The sequence below is a fragment of the Mus caroli genome, unplaced genomic scaffold (assembly GCF_978045245.1).
Source record: "Mus caroli unplaced genomic scaffold, Mus_caroli_1 scaffold_2, whole genome shotgun sequence".
Lineage (NCBI taxonomy): Eukaryota > Metazoa > Chordata > Mammalia > Rodentia > Muridae > Mus > Mus caroli.
In genome coordinates this window covers 59005808-59020517 of record NW_028227257.1, presented here as the reverse complement: position 1 = coordinate 59020517, position 14710 = coordinate 59005808, and the positions used below count along the sequence as shown (strand labels likewise).

The 14710-nt window shown below is 42.4% G+C and overlaps 1 protein-coding gene across 2 annotated transcripts in view; it reads right to left on the bottom strand.

Annotated features, from left to right (window-relative positions):
- Positions 1–14710, bottom strand: part of Tp53bp1 (tumor protein p53 binding protein 1) — a 92535-nt gene that overhangs the window by 76652 nt on the left and 1173 nt on the right. The gene's annotated exons all lie outside the window — the stretch shown is intronic.

Genomic DNA, 14710 nt, shown 5'->3' with positions numbered 1-14710 from the left:
AAACTGAGACACTGTCAACACCACATCTGTGGGAAGAAGCTAAGACAACAAAAGATGAGGGCAAGATGGGACAGTGAACCTGCTAAAGTCATTTATGAACTAGGCTAAACTGTCTCTAGGGTAATCCTACCAACGCCTGCAAACCCAGCAATAGACTCAACCCTAGGCAGCATGCTTTATCCCTACACAACTCACTCTTTTTAATTTAAAAAGATTTTAATTTAAATTAATTTAATTAAAAAGTTATTAGCTGGACATGGTAGCATACAGCTTTCTAGTAGGCAGAGACAGGAGGATCTCCCTGAATTCCAGGCCAGTATGATCTACATTAATGAGTTCCAGGCCAGCCAAGGCTACAGAAAGGCTCTGTCTTAAAAAACAAACAAAAGATGAATGTAAGAGAGTACAAAAAGATTAGAAACAATATGGCAAAATGTTCCTGTGTTGATCTAGGCAGAGTGTTCATACCTACATGCAACATTTGTGTTTCTTTATTGTGTGTGTGTATATATATATATATATATATATATATATACATACATACACATATGTTGTCAAGTAGTTATCTGATTAATTTTTGAATCACAGGAAAATAAAGTCAAGTATAGTGGCTCATACCTTTAGTGTAGGACTTAGAAGGCTACAGGAAGAGCAGTAGAAGGAGGGCTCTGAGTCCCAGGCGAGCCTAGGCAACAGAGTGACACTTTGCACCACCTGCGTGAAAATACTGCAGCAAGAAATCTTATTAGTTTAACCACTATTGCTTGGTTTTGTTCATTCATTGATTGGATTTCTTTTTTCCTTTCAAGATAGAATGACACACTGTGTAGTCCAGGCTGGACTGGGACTCTGTAAACCAGGCTAACTTCAAAGTTGTGGCAATCTTCCTGCTTCTGCCTTCTGGGTGCTAGAATTAAAGCAATGCACTACCACCAGGGACATTTTGACCTTTTTTAAGTACATGGCTTGGCACCATTGGGTACAGTCACATTGTGTGGTACAATCGTCTTCATCTCTGTGTTCTTCATCTTTATGACTGTCCATATTAAATGTTAACTCCTTATCATCCTCTCCTGAAACCCAGGTAATCACCATTCTAATTTCTGGCTCTAAGAATGTTCCTACTAGGGGCCTGGAGAGATGGCTCAGTGGTTAAAAGCATTGTTTGTTCTTCCAGAGGTCCTGAGTTCAGTTCCCAGGAACCATATGATGGCTCACAACCATCTGCAATCGGATAAATATAAATAAAAATAAATAAAATAATAAATCTTAAAAAAAAAAAAAAAGAATGTTCCGACAGTAGGTACCACAGAGGTCTAATTATACATCTGTCCTTTGTGTCTGATCTGGCTTATTTAACAAAATATCATCAAAGCAATTCATGTTGTAGTTTGTCAGAATTTCCTCCTCCTCCTCTTCTTCCTCCTCTCCCTCCTCCTCCTCCTCTCCTTCCTTCTTCCTTTTTTTTTTTTTTTTTTTTTGAATAGTTCAGACTGGCCTCAACTTTAAACTCCTGATCTCTTGTATCAATCTCCCAAGCACTGGGAGTACATGCTCTTAGTGGCACCACTGTGCGTGGGTTCGAAGCACAAGGTTAGCTGTGATGAGCTGTAGCTTTCTCTCCTTCCATCCTCTGTGTGCATAGCAAGCCCTGCACACATAGTCTGAGGTTGCGACCTACTTCCCATCTCCTCCCCTGCCCCTGCTCTCTACTGAGTCACATCATCAATTCTGCAGTCTTTGGATCTCAAATGCTGATATGCAGGACCAGGAAGCAGTTCAGAGGTGTCTGCCTCACATGTGTGAGGCTCCTGAGCACTGTTTTTTAGTTAGGATTTCATTGCTGTGAAAAGCCACATGATGACCAAGGCAAGTCTTATAAAGGACAACATTTAAGTGAGGCTGGCTTACAGGTTCAGAGGTTCAGTCCATTATCATCAAGGCAGGAAGCATGGCAGTGTCTAGGCAGACATGGTGCTGGAGAGGATCTGAGAGTTCTACATCTTGATCCAAAGGCAACTAGGAGGAGGGTCTCCAAGCCCACCTCCACAGTGAAACACTTCCTCCAACACAAACAACCATGTTTACTCCAACAAGGCCACACCTCCTAGTAGCGCCACTCCCTAAGTCAAGCATAGTCAAACCGCCATGAGGACCTCACCCTCGTGCCTCCACTTCCAGAATGCAAAAATTACAGAGTTTTGCTAACACCTCCAGTTTAGAAAAGTCTTTCAATAAAGAGAGAGAAAAAAAAAACAATAAAACAAAATTAGCCAGACATAGGGGCACACATCCCCAGGATGTCAAAAGTGAAAGAATAGGGAGGTTAATATGAGTTGGACAGAGCTAGGAAGCAGTAGTGGGTCTTTCCCAAGCCCATGTGTGTTCACCACAGGATCTCTGGTAAACATGCCAGACGAAGTAAAAAACTCAACTTCTGATCAAAAGTTTCTCCACGAGCTCACATTCATTAATTTCAATCTACTTGCATACAAGGGGCTATTTTTACTTCATGTGGTGGTAGAGAGGGAATGAAGTAAAAGACATCTTCAAGAAACTTACAAACTATAAGAAATATGAAACTGGTTGTAGTAGTGCAGACCTGTAATCACAGCTCTTGGCACAAGAAGGCAGGAGAATCTGGAAGTCAAGACTAGCCTCGGACACATACAGAGTTCAAGGCCATTCTGGATTATAGGACACCAGACCTGCTGGGATCAGGATAATTCAAAATTCAACAAAACACTGCAAGAGGACTCCTAAAATGGCAAGAGCACTTACCCTTTTGTAAGGTTAAGGGCACTTGCCACCAAGCTTGAAGATCTGACTTCAGTTCCAGGGTCCCACATGGTAGGAGAGAACAGACTCCCACAAGCTGTCCTCTGACCTCCATCTGGGCACTATGTCTTACTTGCATGCACCCACTATACAAATAAATAAATAAATGTAATAAAAAATGTAAAGACATGTTTTTTAAAGGACTGTATGAATTTTAAGAAGTCAAAACAAAGAAATTTAATGAAGCCATTCTAATAAATAGTCATAGAGTTACTTTGTTCTAAATTCCATATTGTATTGCTTCCTTCTTGATGTCATCCATGATTATTGTTATACATACACACATACCATAATCAGGATTGATATACATACATATATGCCATTTATGTAACTTAAAACTCATTATCTTTATCCCATACAGTTCTTCCACGTTCCAAACTGAAATCTGTAACTCCTTCCTCAGTGTCTTCCCTTGGATGTCCAGCTGACACATCTAAGTGAACATGCTTACACTAACCTCATCTACTCCTAATGTGCTCTACTAGCCAACGCCAGCTGTGTGCTTTCAGATGCTTTTGTTTTGAATGGTGGAAGACTGCTATTATGTCCTTGCTGCTGTGTTTTTTGGATTTTGTTTTGTTTTGTTTGCTTTGTAAGTTTTTGTCTGTTTTTTGTTCTTTTGTTTTTGTTTGTTTGTTTGTTTGTTTTTGAGAAAAGGCCTGATACAGAACCTGGTCAGGTTGAAACTCACTGTGTAACCTCAGCTGGCCCTAAACTTTCGTTGATTTGCCAATCTCCATCTCCTAAATTCTGGGATTATAGTTGTATGTCACTACATCCAGTTTAGAGATGCGTGTGTGTGTGTGTGTGTGTGTGTGTGTGTGTGTGTGTGTGTGTAAGACAGGGTCTCATGGAACTAGACTCAAAGTCAAACTCTTGCTAAGGCTGGCCTTGACCACTTGACCCTCCTATCACTATCTCTTGAGTGTGATATTACAAGTATAGCCAGGCATGATGGGACATGCCTTTAATGCCAGCACTCAGGAGGAAGAACAGGGGCAGGTGAATTTCTGAGTTCAGGACCAACCTAGTCTATAGAGTGAGTTCTAGAACAGCCAGACCTAGTTACACGAAAGGAAAGGAAAAGAAAGGAGAGGAGAGGAGAGGAGAGGAGAGGAGAGGAGAGGAGAGGAGAGGAGAGGAGAGGAGAGGAGAGGAGAGGAAGAAACAAAAAGAAAAAGAAAAAGAAAAAAAAAAAGAAAAGGCTGGAGAGATGGCTCAGCAGTTAAAAGCACTGCTTCAGAGGTCCTGAGTTCAATTCCCAGCAACCACATGGTGGCTCACAACCTGCCCTCTTCTGGTGTGTTTGAAAACAGTGTCACGGGGCGTGGTGGCACATGCCTTTAATCCCAGCACTTGGGAGGCAGAGGCAGGCAGATTTCTGAGTTCGAGGCCAGCCTGTGTGCATATATATATATATATATATATATATATATATATATATATATATATATATATATGTCTTAAAAAAAACAAGAGCAGGAGTGTATCCATAATATTAAAAAAAGAAAAAAAAGAAAGAGAAAAAGAAAGAGAATTATAGGTATGCACTACTGTATCTAATTCAGAGTCCTTTTTTAAAAAGGAATTTTAAAAAGATGAATTTATTTTATTTTGTGTATATGAATGTTTTGCCTGCATGTATATATCTAGGAGGCCAAACAAGTAGATCAAATTTTCTAGAACTGGAGTTTACAGGAGTTGTAAGCCACCATGTTGGTTTTGGGAACAGAACCTGGGTCATCTGCAAGAGCAACAAATGTTTTTTTTTTTTTTGTTTGTTTGTTTTTTTAATTAGGTATTTTCTTCATTTACATTTCAAATGCTATCCCGAAAGTCCCCTACACCCTCCCCCCACCCTGCTCCCCTACCCACCCACTCCCACTTCTTGGCCCTGGCATTCCCGTGGACTGGGGCATATAAAGTTTGCTAGACCAAGGGGCCTCTCTTCCCAATGATGGCCAACTAGGCCATCTTCTGATACATATGCAACTAGAGACATGAGCTCTGAGGGTACTGATTAGTTCATATTGTTGTTCCTCCTATAGGGTTGCAAACCCCTTTAGCTCCTTGGGTGCTTTCTCTAGCTCCTCCATTGGGGGCCCTGTGTTCCATCTAATAGATGACTGTGAGCATCCACTTCTGTATTTGCCAGGCACTGGCTTAGCCTCATAAGAGATAGCTATATCAGGGTCCTTTCAGTGCTCTTAACCCATGAGCAATCTTTCCAATCCCTATAGATTTAATTGGGGGGGGGGGCGCTTCATTACGTTTTTATTTATCTTTTTTTCTTCATTGTTTATTCACTTTACCTCTGATCCCACTGTTTTATTTACATGTATGTGTGTGAGAAAGAGGGCTACATTTGTGCATTCTTGAAGAGGCCAGAAGAGGGCATCTGATCCCCTACAGCTGAAGTTATGGGCAGTTGTGAGCCTCCCACAGCTGCTGGGAACCCGACTTCAGCCCTCCAGAAGAGCATGGAACTAAGCCATGCTGAGCACCCAGACCCATTATTTTTTATAGAAAAAAATTTAAAATAACTCATTACTTATAATTCAACTTCAACAACTATCAATAAAGGCCCAATACTCTGACACTGAGATACACCCATCACTCCCAAGCTGGTTGTTCCTAAGCAAATTCCATAGGGCATATAATTTCATTTGTAAACATTGTTATGTGTTTGTAAACTACAGAGAAATCATTTAAACGTAAGGCCATCATTAACACACTCAGTGATGATTTTTTTTTTTTTTTTTTTTTTTTGGTTTTTTGAGACAGGGTTTCTCTGTGTAGCCCTGGCTGTCCTGGAACTCACTTTGTAGACCAGGCTGGCCTCGAACTCAGAAATCCGCCTGCCTCTGCCTCCGAGTGCTGGGATTAAAGGCGTGCGCCACCACGCCCGGCTCTCAGTGATGATTAATAATGACTTAATCTTACCAAGTACTTAGTGTTCAACTTTAAAAAAGGAAAATAGGGCTGGCGAGATGGCTCAGTGGGTAAGAGCACCCGACTGCTCTTCTGAAGGTCCAGAGTTCAAATCCCAGCAACCACATGGTGGCTCACAACCATCCATAACGAGATCTGACTCCCTTTTCTGGAGTGTCTGAAGACAGCTACAGTGTACTTACATATAATAAATAAATAAATAAATCTTTAAAAAAAATAAAATAAAAAAGGAAAATAGAGTTAGAGTTTATTAACAGACATTTTTTGAGTTGGAGAAATAGTTTAGTGGCTAAGAAGCTTGCTTGAAGAGAACCCAGATAGGAGCTATTGGCCAGCTATTCTAGATAAACCACCAAGCTCCAGGTTCAATGAGAGACCCTGTCTCAAAAAAATAAGATGGGGAGTGATAAAGACAGCTAGTGTTAACCTCAGGTCTCTGTACTCCAAGCACAGACAAGCCCCTACCCCATGAAGTTTGCCATACACACACAAAAGTACTAAATGAGTAACCTAATTAATTTTTAAAAAGGACTATAAAAAGAGAGACACCTAGGGGAAAAAATAAGGCATACCCAAGAGCATGATGTAGGTCTCTCTCTCTCCCCCTCCCTCCCTCCCTCAACATCCTATCCTTTTAGTTTTGTTTTTTTGTTTGTTTGGTTGGTTGGTTTGGGTTTTTTTTTGTTTTTGTTTTTGTGGGTTCTTTTAGACAGGGTTTCTCTGTATATCCCTGGCTGTCCTGGAACTCACTTTGTAGACCAGGCTGGCCTCAAACTCAGAAATCCGCCTGCCTCTGCCTCCCAAGTGCTGGGATTAAAGGCATGCGCCACCACGCCCAGCTCCTTTGACATATTTTATAACTGACACATGATCATTATTGTCTGATACCCCTCCCCAGAATGCAGGCTCTACAAAAAAATAAATAATAATTTTAAAAAGGATCTTTGTATGTTCTATTTGCTGGCACACAGAAAGTGCTCATCATTGTGGGAAAGTGAGCAGCTTCCAAGCATTGTGCTAAACGTACTTATATCTCCATATGGAATACTGTGTCTAATTATAATTTTTAATTAATTATTTTTATGTGTATAAGAGGTTTGTCTGCATGTATGTCTGTGTACCATGTGTGTGCCTAGTGCCTGCAGAGCTCAGAAGTCACTGGATCCTCTGGGACTAGAGTTACAGATGGTTATGATTTACAGAAGGATCTCTGTGAGTTTAAGGCGAGCCTAGTCTACACAGTGAGCTCCAGGCTAGTCTAATCTACATAGTGAAACCTTTTCTCAAAAAAAGAAGTTTTCATTCACATGTGCACGTATGTGTATCTGTGTGAATGTGTGCCATATTTGTGTGTGTGTGCCCTCAAAAGTTGAAGAAGAGCATTGGCTATCCTGAAGCTAGAGTTACAGTTATGAGCTACACCATGTGGGTGCTTGGAACTGAACTTGGGTCCTCTGCAAGAGCATCAAGTGTGCCGTGTGGTGGTGGCGCATGTCTTTAATCCCAGCACTCGGGAGGCAGAGGGAGGCGGATTTCTGAGTTCCAGGTCAGCCTGGTCTACAAAGTGAGTTCCAGGACAGCCAGAGCTGCACAGAGAAACCCTGTCTCAAAAAACCAAAAACCAAAAAAAAAAAAAAAAGATCATCAAATGCTCTTAATGGCCGGGCCATCTCTCCAGTTCCCATTAGTATAATTTTAATGACTAATGTAAAAACACTTTGAATTGTATGTGTTAGCATGTACACATGCATGTACATATGTGCCATGGCATATATGCAGACATCAGGAATTGGTTCTCTCTTCAAGCAAGAGTTCCTGGGATTCAACTCAGGCTGTCAGGCTCACATGGCAAGCACTTTGTCTTTTCTCTTCCTTCTTCTTTTCTTTTTTGTTTTGTTGATACAGGGTTTCTCTGTGTAGTCCTGGCTGCCTCTGCCTCCCTAGAAGCACACAGTTAACAAACCGGGAAATCGGGCTGGTGAGATGGCTCAGTGGGTAAGAGCACCTAACTGCTCTTCCGAAGGTCCAGAGTTCAAATCCCAGCAACCACATGGTGGCTCACAACCATCTGTAATGAGATCTGACTCCCTCTTCTGGAGTGTCTGAAGACAGCTACAGTGTACTTACATATAATAAATAAATAAATATTTAAAAAGGAAAAAAACAAAACCTTATTCCACAAATAAACGGAGAATAAAGGTGAAATGCAACGAGATAAACCCTTTGATGGAAGTTAAGAATAAAGCATTCAAGGAAAAGGCACAGGCTGAACTGAGCACCAAAAGGAGGGAGAAAAAGGGTTAGTGCTGGGCACCCACAGGAGGAGAGCTGCAAAGGGAAGTTAGGCAAGCTCCCAAGTCTCTTCAATCCTGCTGCGGCTGGCAAGCCCAGCACTCAGGAGGCAGAGGCAAAGGACCTCTGAATCTGAGGCCAGCCTGGTTTACTGAGTAAGTTCCAGGACAGTCAGGGCTACACAGGAAAACTCTGGATATAAAAACCAAAAGAAAAAAAGGGGCAGTGGTAAATCTTCAAAAAGTCACTGAGAAGAAAAAGTCCTTGTGATTTTGTAATACCAAAAGGAATGCTTTTTTTTTTCTTTTTCTTTTTTCACTCCAGGCATTCTGTGAAACACATTTTATGAATACTCTGGGGAGGGCAGTGTATATGCAAAGTTTGACTTACCAGTCAGGACCTCAAAACTAAGTTATAGCAGACACATCACTTCTGCCACCACAGAGACAGGCTCTAAAAGTACCCTGTGGTAAGAGACAGTTTTCCTCAGACAAAAGGAAGATTGGAGCCAATCATGTTGGCTTGAGCCTGCAGTCTCAACATTCGAAAGGCAGAGAGGCAGGGGGCTGGAGAATTCAAGTACAGCCTGGGCTACATAGCAAAACCCTGCCTCAACAAAACAAAACTAAACAAAACCCATAAAGAAAAGTTGCCGTGAGGTTGGGGGATGGCTCAGTGGTAAATTACTCACTATGCAAGCACAAGAACTTAACTTTAGATATGCAGGACTCACACAACCCAGACAGGGTTGGACATGGCTTTAATCCCACAACATCTATGGTGAAATGAAGAGGCCCCAGAAACTTGAGGGCTACCCTGGCATATGCTGCAGCAGCAAGAGCCCCTATTTCGAAGACGATGGGAAGTGAGAAGACACACAGACAGAGTCGCCCCACCCTGGTCAGAATGAGTATCACGTATGTGCTTAGAACAGCGTGGACATGCTTGGTGGGAAATAAATTACCTAGCAACTATGAAAATCAGTATGTAGATTCCCCCAAAATAAGATTAGGCGATCCTACACCACCCCTGTATGGAAAGAGGAAAGAGAAACGTCTTAATTATTTTTCTTCACAAAGAAAATGCTCTAGAAGAGAAAGAGAAACTTAAATGTTCTATCCATATGCTTATGTGAACAAGTTATAATTATAATTTATCAATTATTCAGCAAATATTTATTATGGGTCTCCCTTGAGGGTCAGACATAGGAATAAATGCAAAGTTAGTCTTTAATCCCAGTACTCGGGAGGCAGAGGCAGGGGGATCTCTGTGAGTTTGAGAGAGGGGGATCTCTGTGAGTTTGGTCTACATATCAGGGTTAAATAGTGAGACTCTGACTTGAAAAGCAAAGGCAAAGTTCAAGAGATTAACTCCTGCCTTTTAGGGTTTGACTCAAGGTCTCACAGATGAACTGTCTATTCGTGCTGGAAATGTGACCCGGTGACGTGCAGGTATGCTTTATGATCATAGTATTTTTCCCAAAGCCAAGGACAAGCCTGTGACACAGCAACCTTGTAACCCAACACTCCCCTCTCCGTATCAAGAATGCTTTACTGGCAGAACCAAACCCAGCACAGGGTGGGAATCTGAGCTCCCGCTGGATATTCTGGTTGATAAGACCAAGCAGCCTCGAAAAGCAGGCTGAGAGTTCTGCCATATGAGCTCAAACCCCAGGTCCACTAATGACATTCACCAGGCTACAAGTCAGAGAGAGGCCAGCATCTTTCAGGTCAAAGTTACCAGGACTGGCTTCATTATGGGGACTTTGAGCTGGGACTTGTGCGTCTTTTTCTCACCAACCTACACAGTCGGAGTGAGTCTAATTAATCAGAAGAAAGCGCTGTCCTCATGAAGACAACTTCAATCTCTTAACTAGCAAGCATGAGATTATTTCCAGAAAAACCTTAGAGATGCCTCTTCCGTTTTGCTTGATTTATCTAGCATCTAAGTCAACATTATGCTTTAGTAGCTGATAGAGGCCTGAGCACTGAGCTCCTCAATTGCTTTAAATACAGCCAGCCAAGGTAACAATACCGTGTGCGTGTGCTAGTGACAGTGCTTGTGTCCACAGGTGTGAAGACCAGAGATTAAACTCAGGTGATGTTCCTGAGGTCTTTCTTAGTTACAGTTATTGTTGTGATGAAAAACTCCATGACCAAAAACAACTTGGGGAAGAGAGGGGTTTTGTTTTTCACCTTACAGTTGCAAATCACAGCCCATCACTGAGGGAAGTCAGGCAGGAACCCAAGCAGGGCAGAAACCTGGAGGCAACCGCTGGTGGAGAAGTCGTGGAAGGATGCTGCTTACTGGCTTGCTCAACCTGTTTTCTTACACAGCCCAGGACCACATGCCCAGGGACAGAGCCACCCACAACAGGATGAACATCAATCACTAAGACAATGAACTACAGTGTTGACTACAGAGAAATATTATGAAGTCACTTTCTTTCTTTCTTTCTTTCTTTCTTTCTTTCTTTTTCTTTCTTTTTTTCTTTCTTCCTTTTTACCCACCCTTTTCCCATGAAGTCATTTCTTAATTGAGAATCCTTTTTCCCAAACCACACTAGCTTAAAGTCATAAAACTAGCCAGGCCGGGCAGTGGTGGTGCACGCCTTTAATCCCAGCACTTGGGAGGCAGAAGCAGGAGGATTTCTGAGTTTGAGGCCAGCCTGGTCTACAGAGTGAGTTCCAGGACAGCAAGGGCTACACACAGAAACCCTGTCTCGAAAAACCAAAGAAAAACAAAAACAAAACTAGCCAGGACAGGACTCTTGTCTACATTATTTGTTTGTTTGTAATTTTTTTATTAGATATTTCCTTCATTTACATTTCAAATGCTATCCTGAAAGTTCCCTATACCCTCCCCCCGCCCTGCTCCCCTATCCACCCACTCCCACTTCTTGGCCCTGGCTTTCCCCTGTACTGGGGCATATAAAGTTTGCAAGACTAGGGGCCTCTCTTTCCAATGATGGCCAACTAGGCCATCCTCTGCTACATATGCAGCTAGAGACACGAGCTCTGGGGGTACTGGTTAGTTCATATTGTTGTTCCATCTATAGGGTTGCAGACCCCTTCAGCTCCTTGGATACTTTCTCTAGCTCCTCCATTGGGGGCCCTGTGTTCCATCCAATAGCTGACTGTAAGCCTCTACTTCTGTATTTGCCAGGCACTGGCATAGCCTCATACAGCTATATCAGGTTCCTTTCAGCAAAATCTTGCTGGCATATGCAATAGTGTCTAGGTTTGCTGGTTGATTATGGGATGGATCCCCGGGTGGGGTAGTCTGTTTTGTAGTTTATTTATCAATCTAATGTGTATGTCTGCATGTATGTCTATACAGTATATGCAAATCTGGTACCTGTAGAGGCAGAAAAAGGCATCAGTTCCCATGAACTTACAGATGGATTGTGCATGTAGATGCTTAGAATTTAACTTTGGTTCTCTGACTATTCAGTCTCCTGACCCCGGAGCCAACTCTAAAGCCCCCCAAAACACCATTGTTTTTGTTTTGTTTTGTTTTGTTTTGTTTGTTTGCTTGTTTGTTTAGGTAGTGTCTCTCACTGGGACACAGGGTTCAACAATTAAATTGAGCTGGTTGGCCAGCAAAACCTAGGTATCCTCCTGTCCCTGCCTCCTTAAGTTCTGGGATTACAAGCATATACCACCATTTGGGGCTTTTTATGTGGGTTATAGAGGTTAAACTGGATCTCGTGCTTACACAGAAAACAGTTTATGGACTGAACTATCTTCTCAGCCCTCCAGTTTTTGCTTTATGACCATGCCAGTGCAGGCCTAAGGAGAAAGTCTATGTTGTTGTCTTCCTCTTGCATAACTCGGACTTCTCTTTCAGTGGTGGGCCCTTAGAGATGCTTTACACAATTCAATGGCCCTTCTATGTTCACAATTCAAAGGCATTTCTTATACCCAGTATCTGTTATGGAGGCGTCCTAAAGATCATCTGTGATGGGCAAAGGAATCCACAGTTAAGTAAAACACTAAGATGGGCTCTGCAGTCACCTAGAACAACTGTATGTGCTACACACGTTGACTGCATTACATTCACGCATGTCACAATTTTCCAACAATCCTTTGGGTGGGTTATTTATTTGTTTTTTGCTTTGTTTTTTTACTTGACACCGAGTCTTGCTCACTATTTAGTCCTGGCTGGCTTGGAACTCACTATGTGGATCAAGCTGGCCTTGAATTCGGAGACCTACCTGCTTTTGCTGGGATTAAAGCCCTGCAACCACACACACCAATAAATGGGCTTTTGAGTAACTAACTTTTACTATACAACCTTTGACACAGCAGAATTTTAAACATGGCCACAAAACAGGTAAAAACGTGTTATTTGGCCTTTGTTTATTTATTGTGTAAGACGAGGTCTGTTATGCAGCATGGGGGTAGGCTTCAACGTGCTGTGGAGCCAGGGGTGAATTCCTGATCTTCCTGCTTCTAATTCCCAAGTGCGAGGCTAACAGATGTGTGCCACTACACCACTCTTCTTTATTCAGCTTTCTAAGTCTTTCCCATGTGTTTCCTGTCGTTATAAATTCTGGTGCACAGGGTCTGGAGACTCCATGGTTAAGAATGGTTGTTGTTCTTGCAGAGGACCAAAGTTTGTCCCCAGCATCTACACTGGGCATCTCACAACATCCTGCAATGCCACTTCTTTCCGCCTCCATGGCTACCCAAACACACGTGCTCGTACACAACAGAGGCACAGACAGATAAAAATTAATAAATTAATATCTGTCCAAGTATTTTGGAGCATGCCTTTAATTTAAGCACTTGGAAGGCAGAGACAGGTAAATCTCTGAGTTCAAGCCCAGCCTGGTCTACATAGTAAGTTCCATTCCAGCCAGCCAGGGAGACCCTGTTCAAAAGAGAGAAAAAAAAGAAAAAAAGCAAAAGAAAATCTGGAGTATACATGCATACACTCCAGCTTTCTTTACAGAGCACTTTGTGCAAATATGTGTATAATTTAAGACTTAAAAATATTGTTTGTTGATGATGGAATTTTGCTTGTTTGAGTTACGGTCTTACTAAGTAGCCCAGTCTAGCCTTGACTTTAGCAATCCTCCTGCCTCATCTACTAAGGGACACACTCCACCACTACATCTAGCTTTTAAAATACTTTCTGGTACTGTAATGACGATAATGGATACATCACCCAGAAGAGAATGATAAAGAGATACCTGGAGCCAATCTTTCTTTCTATGACCTTGTTTGCCTTTGGCAACGGGACCACTATGTAGTTATACAGAACACATGTGTGATTTTTTTTTATAGCACCATTACAGTATGCATTTGCAGCCATTAATTACTAAGACTTGATTATAGCAGGATCTGAAATCAGAGTCCTAAATTTCCGCTCTACTGACTAATCTGAGTGTGATTCCTCCTGTGCCATTTATATCTATTGTCTAACCTCTGCTAGCCTTAATGGAAGCTGACTCTGTACTTAACTGCTGCTGTCCCTTAGACAGAGACCCTCTGCTGGTCTAAAGGTTCATCTCTACAGTTGCTATGGAAACTGTTCCTTGCTCCACTCTGGCTTCCTGCCACATATGCCACTCTTTATGATTGTAGTAAAGGCCTGCACATTTTCTCATGCCATTTTCCAGATTCGGGTTTGCAACTGGCAGTGTATGGGAAGAGGCACCCTACCATCTGATGTCCTGAGAGTACTGTTTTCTTGTCTCTGCTACAGAAAGGATTTTCATGGCATGTCCAAAGTATTTACAGTAGGGACTGGATGGTTAGGTATATATGTTTCAAGATAGGGGTAGGATTTCTGTGACGTACTTAACAGTCAGAACGTGGCTATCTGGCAGACTTGAGCTATCAGCTATTATCTCTTTTCTATCCTTGTAAGGAGTAGGATTTCATGTGTGCACATGTGAGTGCAAGAGGACAACCTGGAGTGTTGTTCCTCAGACACCCTTTTCTCCTTTGTACTATAGATACCAGGGTCTCTCAATGGCATAGATGGCCTACGAGCTTCCAGAGAGTCCCCTGTCTCTCCCTCCTAGTTACCATCTCTGCGATTCCAAGTGCTCGCCACTGTGCCTGGCTTTTTACAGTTCTGAGAATCTGAACACTTGCTTGCCAGGGAAGTACTTTACCAACTGAATCATCTCCGTAGCTTTTCTTCTCTTTTACCATCTCCAAAGTGCAAGGTAAATGGAAGAAAAAGCAAGTATAACTGGAGCCTAAACACAGGCCTTCTCTCTGATGCACACAACAGAATGACTCAGGGTAAGATCAGCTGTAGTGGTGGAGAGTCTTTGAAGAATGGGGAGTTGGGGGTTCAGCAAGAGAAGGGGAGAGGAAGGAAAGGAAGGGATGGAGAGAAGGAGAGGGAAAGACAGAGAATATTAATTCAGTTCTGTACAGTAATTACATGGTCTCCTAAATTTATCCACTGTGTCACATCCCTAGTAGTTGGGAAGTCTTTCCTGGGTTTTACTCAAATACTCCTTGCTGCAGTCTGAGCTCATTGCACTCAGCAAATATGGAGACTAGCCAACCACTATCCTTGGAATAACTACTCTCCAGGGACTCAGGGTAGGAAGGTCATCCTGTCCCCTCCAATACTGCGCAGCCTGATTGACCACGCCCAGAGC